Below are 8,159 nucleotides of genomic sequence, written 5' to 3' on the forward strand. Positions count from 1 at the left end.
TGACAAGAAACTCTTCACCTGACAGAGGTGTGTAGAGTCCCCCTGCCCGGCCCCCAGGCACCTGACAGAGGTGTGTAGAGTCCGGCTGCCCGGCCCTCAGGCACCTGTGAGGCTGCACTCGAGTCCTTGGTCAAGAGCTCTGTGGACTCTTCTTTGATTCTTCTGCTAACTTTCCAGTTTTGCACACCACATTCGAGAGTGTTGTGGTCCTTTGCAGCCCTCAAATAAATAGTAATTGGGCACCACAGCTAATAATTTAAATGGTGCTGCTTTTTAAAATTAATTAAAAATTTTTTACATATACATTTATGTTATTACACATATATACAATAAAATACCTATAGCAAGAAGAACCACGAAACAATAAGGAATTATATAAATGTTACATTCTTAGTGTCTTGGCTATATGTATTTGGCAGCCGTGGAGAAAATATCTTTCCTAACTTGGTGAGTCTAAAATTCTGAATGTAAATAAAATTCTATCATATCTTGTCATTATTAACTTAAAACATCTATCTAGACCTGAAAATACCTTAATCCCTAAACAACTAAGCTTAATTGTAAAACTAAACTATCTGGTCTTCAACCCCATCAGAGACTTGAGAAGGAATAAAATTAATTATCTGAGTGAACCAGAAGTGCAGGTTAGCTACATGATGAGACACTGTCTCAAAAAAATGTCATATATATATGTACATATATATGGAAAAAGCTATATACTGTGTGTGTGTGTGTGTGTGTGTGTGTGTGTGTGTGTGTGTGTATACAGTGGAGGAAACTAGAGAAAGACATGGGGAGGGGAAAGAGAGCTATCTTCAGTGAGTGAAGGGAGAGGGGAGGGAAGACAGAGAGAGAATGAGGCACTAAGACCCGGAGGAGAAAAAGGAGGTGGAGGAGAGAGGAGGAGGAGGGAAGGAAAAACGAAGGACCACAAGCCAGTCAGGGAGAAGTCATGACAAGAACTCCATGTATGTATGTATGTATGTATGTATGTATGTATGTATGTATGTATGTATGTGCATATCACACACATATATAGTTGTACAGAATATAGCCTTTTCAGATTGGTTCTTTTCCTGAGTAATATGCATTTAAACTTCCTCATGGCTCTTCATGGCTCAGGTAGCCCAGTTTTTTTTTTAATCACTGAATAATTCTGTTGTTCTTTTAAGTCATTTCCTCTTTAGGTACGATCAGACAGCTCCACAGCCTACAGAAAATTATACCGCCAAAGGATGTACCATTACTTTTAAATTACAATGATGAAGAGACATGCACTTTTTTTTTTTTAATTAAGAACTTACTTCTGTGTCCTTTTGGATGGATTGTAAAACTGTCATTTTCTTTGTTAACAGATAAAAGGACAAGGCCCCCAGTTCTTGGGAGGTAGAGACGGGCGGACATCTATCAGCCAGGACTGCATAGTGAGAAGAAACAACAGAAGCCCACAAAGAATGGAAAGAAAGGAAAGGCTCTCAGATGACCAGGACAGCCAGAGAGTCCCCATTCGATGTGCTATATATGTCCAAATGAATTCGCCCTTCATGCCAAATTAATTGACAAACTTGGTATGTTTGGAAGGGAATCCTTGTTTGTGAATTTTGTTATTGTGGGATTGGATTCATTAATTAATTGTTTGTGTACTGTACACACTTATTGTGTGTTATATATGTGTGGGTGTGTCCATGCATGTGTATCTGGAGGCAGGGAAAGGATGCTGGTGCCTTCTCTGTCACTTTCTGACTTATTCACCTAGACACTGCTTCTCTCTGAATGTCCCCCCTCCCTCTCCCCCCACTCCATTTTAAGCCTATGCTAACTGGCCAGCAAACCTCAGTAATCTTCTTGTCTCTGTCCCCCACTGTCCTAGTACTAGGGTTACAGATGTGCTTGGCCATACCTAGCATTTACATGGGTGCTGGGCATCTGAGCTCAGGTGTTCATGATGTGCACACTCACCAGCTCCACTGTGGGTTTGTCAGTATCCAGTGGATGCAAACATCACATGATGCAGAATTCAGGGTATCAGCCCCAGCACGCTGTAGCCAATGAACAGTGGGACTGTATTAGTTACTCTTCTGCCGCTGTGATAAAGCATCAGCAGAAAAAGCAACGTGAGGAAGAAAGTGTTCATTTGGCTTATGGTTCTATAGAGATAGTAGGACCCATCATTGTGGGGAAGGCATGAAGCAACAGCAGGAAGCGGAGAGATCACATTTCATCCTCACACAGGAAGAAGGGGAGAAGGAACAGGAAGTGGAGCAGAGCTATATACCTTCAAAGCCTGCCCTCCCCACACCCCCAGGACTTCAGGGATACACCCCTTAAAAGCTCCACAAGCTCTCCAAACACTGCCACCAACAGGGAGTCATGAGCCTGGGGGAGGCATTTTCCATTCAAACTACAACTGGAACGTTTTTTTTTTCTTCTTCTTCTATTTTATTCAAATAGCTGCAGTTATGTAAGTCTACATACTGTCTGATACAGCTTTTTATTTAAAATATATTGCGATGGTGTGCCAGAGAAGACTGAGAGTTAATTTTAACAACACTTGAATGGAACTCAACTGTAGAGATACTCGTAGGGACACACTGTGGGGGACTGGGTTAATGATATGTCATACAGGAGCAGAGTGACAAAAGGATAAGAATAAAAAAGAGGTAGGGCAGACGCAAGAAGTCAGAGGGACACAATCCCTCTGGGGTGGAAGAGATGGCTCCAAGGGGAAAGGTGTTTGCTGTGTAACCTGATGGTCTGAGGTTGGCCCCCAGAACGCACACGGTGGAGGAAGAGAACTAACTGCTGCAAGTTGTCCTTCGACCTCCACACATACACATACATGCACACACAGTAAATAAATACAATAAAAGGAAGAAGGGCCGGAGAGATGATGGTTCAGAGGTTGGAGAGCACTCAGTGCTTTTCCAGAGGACCTATGTTGAATGTTTCCCTGCTGTTTGAAATTCCCACTCCAAAGGATTAAACATCTTTTTGTCTCCTTGGTTACTCATATGTTGTAGTGTACACAGACACACACAGACACACAGACACACACACACACACACACACAGACACACACACACAGAGTTGGAGTTGGGCGACAGAATCCCCTTTCTCTCTTGCTCATGAAGTTGATTAGGACGACCCCAGAATGACAAGATAAGTGACCACCGCACAAAGCACTTGCGTACAGTAGATGTGAGCAGCGTGCAGGACAAGTGGGAAGGGCAGCAAAAGAGCTGACAACATCCGCGTCTTTGTTCCCAGTGTCTCTCGGGCAGCTTCAGCTTGGCCCATCTCAGCCCATCTCGTGGCTTAGTGACGAGAGCCATTATGCATCCCACTTAGGCTCAAAACAGCTAGAATTGTCATAGAACCATGTACAAACCGGGAGTCCTGACCAACACAGGTTCAGAGAGAAGCTGCTATTTATTGCCCAGTGTTTTTCTGGTGTATGTATGTGTGTCTGTGTGTGTATACCTGTGTGCGTGTGTGTGTGTGTGTGTGTGTGTGTGTGTGTGTGTGTGTGTGTGAATGTGGAGGCCAGAGGTCGACACTGGGAGTCTTTCTGTCCTGTCCATCTTTAAAAAAAAAACATATTTATTTTAATTATTTATTGCATGTTGATGTGCGTGGGTATGTGAGTGTGTGAGTGTGTGTACCTGTGGGGTCTGGCAGAGGGTGACGGATCCCCTACAGCTGGAGTTTCAGCAGCAGTTGTGAGTCAGTTGATGTAGATGCTGGGAACAAAACAGGTCCTCGGCAAGAGCAGTCTTGGCTCTCAGCCTGTGAGCCATCTCTCCATCTTATTTTTTTTGGTGTGTGTGGGGGGATTCTCCCTGGACCTGAATTGGGCTCCAGGGATCCTTCTGCCTCTACACCTCCCCCAGCACCTGGGGTTATAGGTGTGCATCGCCACGGCGCGCATCTCTGTATGGATCCGAATTCTGGTCCTCATGCTTGTGCACTGGACTGAGTCCTCTCCCTTAGCGTCCAGCCTAGCATTTTTAATTAACAAGAACTGTTTACAGGAGTTGGTTTTCTCCGGTCACCATGTGGGCTCTGGAGAGCAAACATAGGTCATCAGGCTTGGCAGCCCCTTCACTCACCGAACCTTCTCGCTTGGCAGCATCTTTACTCACTGAACCTTCTCGTTGGCCTGTTTTGTTTTTTGTTTGTTTTAATAACCTACAACTAGCCACTTTTCCTTGTTGTGGTTGTCTTCTGCATTGCATGCAGGTTGCTGAGTCATCCCTCCCAGGTCTTGGCTCCTTTAGGAGTTGTTGTTGGTTTTTTGTTTTTTGTTTTTTTCCTCAAGGACATTCTGGTCTTTCTCAGATGACCACCTGGTTTGTTGTACTTACCAGACAGCCATGTGGTCCCGGGTAAAATGTCTGCATTGCAATTATGCTTCTTGCTTAAGAAGTCCCTGCTGGTTTGTGAACCATTTCATTTGCTTAACATCCCTGAAGGTCCAGCTTCTCGTTGGGTTGTTCGTGTTAGCTGCCGCTCTTCTTAATGAGATGTTCTTGGGAGGCAGCCACAGGCTTTGATATAATTGACCTAAGAGGGGGAAATCATGACTGTGTTTATGAGATATACTTTCTAGTGGTCTAGCTCAAATATGGTGGTGGTTGATAGCTCCATCTGCGGTGCCCACTGGAAGAGGACTGTATCATTCCTGGCATCTGTACAGACTTGTTTGGAATTGTCTCACGGAATGGGACAACTGTGTATCAGTTAAATCAAGTCTTCATTTATAAGGGAATCCAAGATGCCTTTTTATTCAGATTCTTTACATGGTATGAAATCTGAGCTTTCAGATCAAACTGTCTGATGTTTGGGACAGAGAAGCAGCAGGTGGGTTGACAGTTTGGAGAGTATAGTCATCCTTGGAAAGTAGAAAAGTGGAGACCTGGACTTGAAAAATAGGAGGCTGCCCAGGGAGCTCAGGAAATAAAAGTAAAAAGCGTTTGCCAGGGTAATCTGAGTTCAATCTGCAGAATCCACATAAAGGTGGGAAAGACAGAGCTGTAGAGCTGGCCTCCGACCTCTTCCCCAGAACCACACACATACGCACTACAAAGTCAATGTTAAAAACTAAAAAAAGAAGAGAAAGGGGGAAAGCAGAACTGGGAAGGTTGATAAGATATATTGAAGTTGAGTAGACAAGAAGGTCTGAGACCTTGGGCCTGAAAATAAAGAAGAAATCTCCAGGCTAGAGTATGGCTCAGCTTTAAGAGCACTTGCTGCCCTCCCTGAGCACTCCAGTTCCAGAGGCTCTGACGCCCTCTTCTGGCCTCCGAGGGTACTGCATGCATATAGGGCACATACATACACACAGGAAAACACCCATACACATAAAATAAAAATGAGTAAATCTAAAAAAAAAAAAGTCTTGGCTGGGCAAGGTGGTGCACGCCTTTAATGGTGTGGCAGAGGCAGGCGGATCAATGTGAGTTTGAGGCCAGCCTGGTCTACAAAGCAAGTCCAGGACAGCCAAGGCTGTCTTGAAACCTGTCTTGGAAAAAAAAAAAAGTTTTTATGACTTCCATATGGTACTTGTGTGTGACAGAGGAGGGACTAGCCACATCATATTTAGTTACCTGATGCTTCTGTGTCGGGTATATCCACTAGGGATATAATTCCCCTTTTTTCCCTCAGGGCATCTTCTCTCTGCACAGCGTAGACTGAAGGGCAGTCAACCACACAGCTCACTATTCTCATCCTTGGCATAAGCGATGGTTAAATTTGATTATATGACGGCATTGAGCATCCACATAGAAACAAACCCCGGGGCCTTCTGTGAGGCGTTACCGGGATCACACGCTAATTCAACTGGGAGACGTGGCCCTAATTTAGGCAGTGCCATTCCATGGGCTGGTGTCTCAGACACCCTAAAAAGGAGGAAGTGAGCTGAGTGCAATGCACACCTTTGCTTCTTGATCACTGATGTGCTGTGACCAGCCTCCTCAAGCTCCCGCTGCCATGGCGTCCCTGCCACCATGGAGCCAAAAAGAGCCTCTTTCCTTACCTCACATTTGTCAGGTATTACCACAGCAATAACATAAGCAATGAAGTGCATTTATTGGGTGAAGTGTGGCCAAGAGCAAACCCAGAGGGTAGGCTCATCAGTGTGTTGCTTTCAGCCAATCAGAACTTTTCCCGAGAATTTGAATTAAGCACATGGAAATGTTCAGTTTCATGTTGAGCCCTAAGCCTGAGAGGTAATGGATCAGAGCTAGGACTGGTGGTCACTTAGCAGGATAAGCACACAGATAAAATAGGCAGAGGGGAGGAGCAGACTGGGCATGCAGAAACAACGCTGCGGTGTTACGGTTCTCAGTTCCAGTTTCCATGAGTCCTGGATATGCTTTATCACCTGCTCTTGAAGTCTTAAAAAAAACCCCAAACATGTATTTTTCATGTTTTGGATTATTTGTAGGTGTGTCCGCAATGTGAGACAATTCCTGCACATGAGTGGGTGCTCACGTGTCTGCCTTGCGTGCTGGGAACCACGCTTGGGTCCTCTGGCCGAAGACCAAGCACTCGATTTTAAGAAGCGTTTTTATTTTAGTGCGTTGGTGTTCTGCCTGCATGTGTGTCTGTGTGAGGGTGTCAGATTACTTGGAGCTGGATTACAGACAATTGTGAGCTGCTATGTGGTGGCTGGGAGTCGAACTTGGGTCCTTTGGAACAGCAGCCAGTGATCTTAACCGTTGGAGCCGTTTCTCCAGCCCTGAGCAGGTGCTCTTAGCTGATAAGCAATCTCTCCAGGCCCCTTGATTCTTTTGTGTACCTGAAGCTATGCCCCCTTCCCAATGGCTGATTCCAGAGGGGCTGTTTCTGCCCACCGAAAGCCCACTGCCAGGAACAGAGGTGCAGAACACGGCTGGTGTTACAGCTGTGAAGCTCAGAATGCCACACAGTAAAGCCACTCAGTGGCAATCATGACCCACTCCTGTGTGTGTGCTTGTGTGCATGTGTGTGTGAGCGTGTGTATGTGTGTATACACATATATGGTGTGTGATACGTGTGAGTGTGTTTGCATGTGTGTGTCTGCATGTATGTGTGAGAGACTGTGTGGTGTGAGTGGATGTGTGAGAGTGTGTGTATGAGAGAGTGTACATGTGGGAGAGTGTGTGGTGTGTGTGGGTGAGTGTGTGTGAGAGCGTGTGTATGTGTGAGTATGTGTGGTGTGTGTGTGAGTGTGTGAGAGTATGTGAGTGTATGATATATGTAGTGTGTGTGAGTGGGTGTAGTGTGTGTATGCATGTGTGTGTATGCGTGTATGTGTCAAAGAGTGTATATATGTGTGAGTGTGTGTAGTCTGTGTAAGAGTGTGTGTATGTGCATATGTGTGTGTGTACATGTGTGTGTATGCGGGAGTGTGTGGTGTGTGTGAGTGTGTGCGCACGTGTGTGAGAGTGTATATGTGTGAGTATGTGTAGTGTGTGTGAGTGTGTGAGTGTGTGAGTATGTGAGTGTATGGTATATGTAGTGGGTGTGAGTGGGTGTAGTATGTGTGTGTGCATGTGTATGCGTGAGTGTGAGGGGGTATGTATGTGTGATCCTCACCAGCACGAAGACTCTCCCTAGATTTGACCCCTTGACTTTGGACTTCCTCCTACTCCATGTGACCAAGATGCAGCCAGAAGACTGAGGCTCAGCCAGTGAGACCTATCCACTCTGAACTTTGACTCAGGGGACAGTGACTTGAAAACAGAACCCCAGCAGAGAGCTCCCCCATGGTGATACAGACCCCAGTGTCTTTGCCGGACTAGTTTGGAGGTCACACCACTCAGGCTGGGCTCTCTCCATAACTCTCCCCACTGCCCAGTTGCGCTATCGGTAAATGTGTTCTCTCCTTGAAAACTAAATTGAGACAGACTATACTGGTGTACTGAAAAGAAGAAAGGGAAATACAGTTCTGGCAAAAACAAGAACAAAACAACAACGACAAACGCTAAGCTTGTAGCCATCTATCAGCAATGGCAGCGATAGTGAGCCCAGGCAAGCCTTTGCTGCTGAAAGATGACTTAGCTCAGGTGTGCGTTACAGTGACAGAAAGCTGACTAATATACAGGGCTCCCATCTTAGCTCCTTGGCTTTGCTCCATCTCCTAGTCCCAGCTACTGGGAGCAATTTCTAGATGAATT

At 45.5% G+C, this 8,159-nt stretch overlaps 1 long non-coding RNA gene across 1 annotated transcript in view; it reads left to right on the forward strand.

Moving 5' to 3' along the window:
• The window catches only part of LOC311586175, a 40,339-nt gene extending 37,430 nt beyond the window's left edge, over positions 1-2,909 (forward strand). Inside the window, exon 3 of the long non-coding RNA XR_014775467.1 lies at positions 1,356-2,909. This is a non-coding gene — a long non-coding RNA (uncharacterized lncRNA). The remainder of the gene's footprint in view (positions 1-1,355) is intronic.
• The last annotated feature ends 5,250 nt before the right edge of the window (positions 2,910-8,159 follow it).

Source organism: Acomys minous, assembly GCF_964271855.1.
Source record: "Acomys minous genome assembly, chromosome: 2".
Lineage (NCBI taxonomy): Eukaryota > Metazoa > Chordata > Mammalia > Rodentia > Muridae > Acomys > Acomys minous.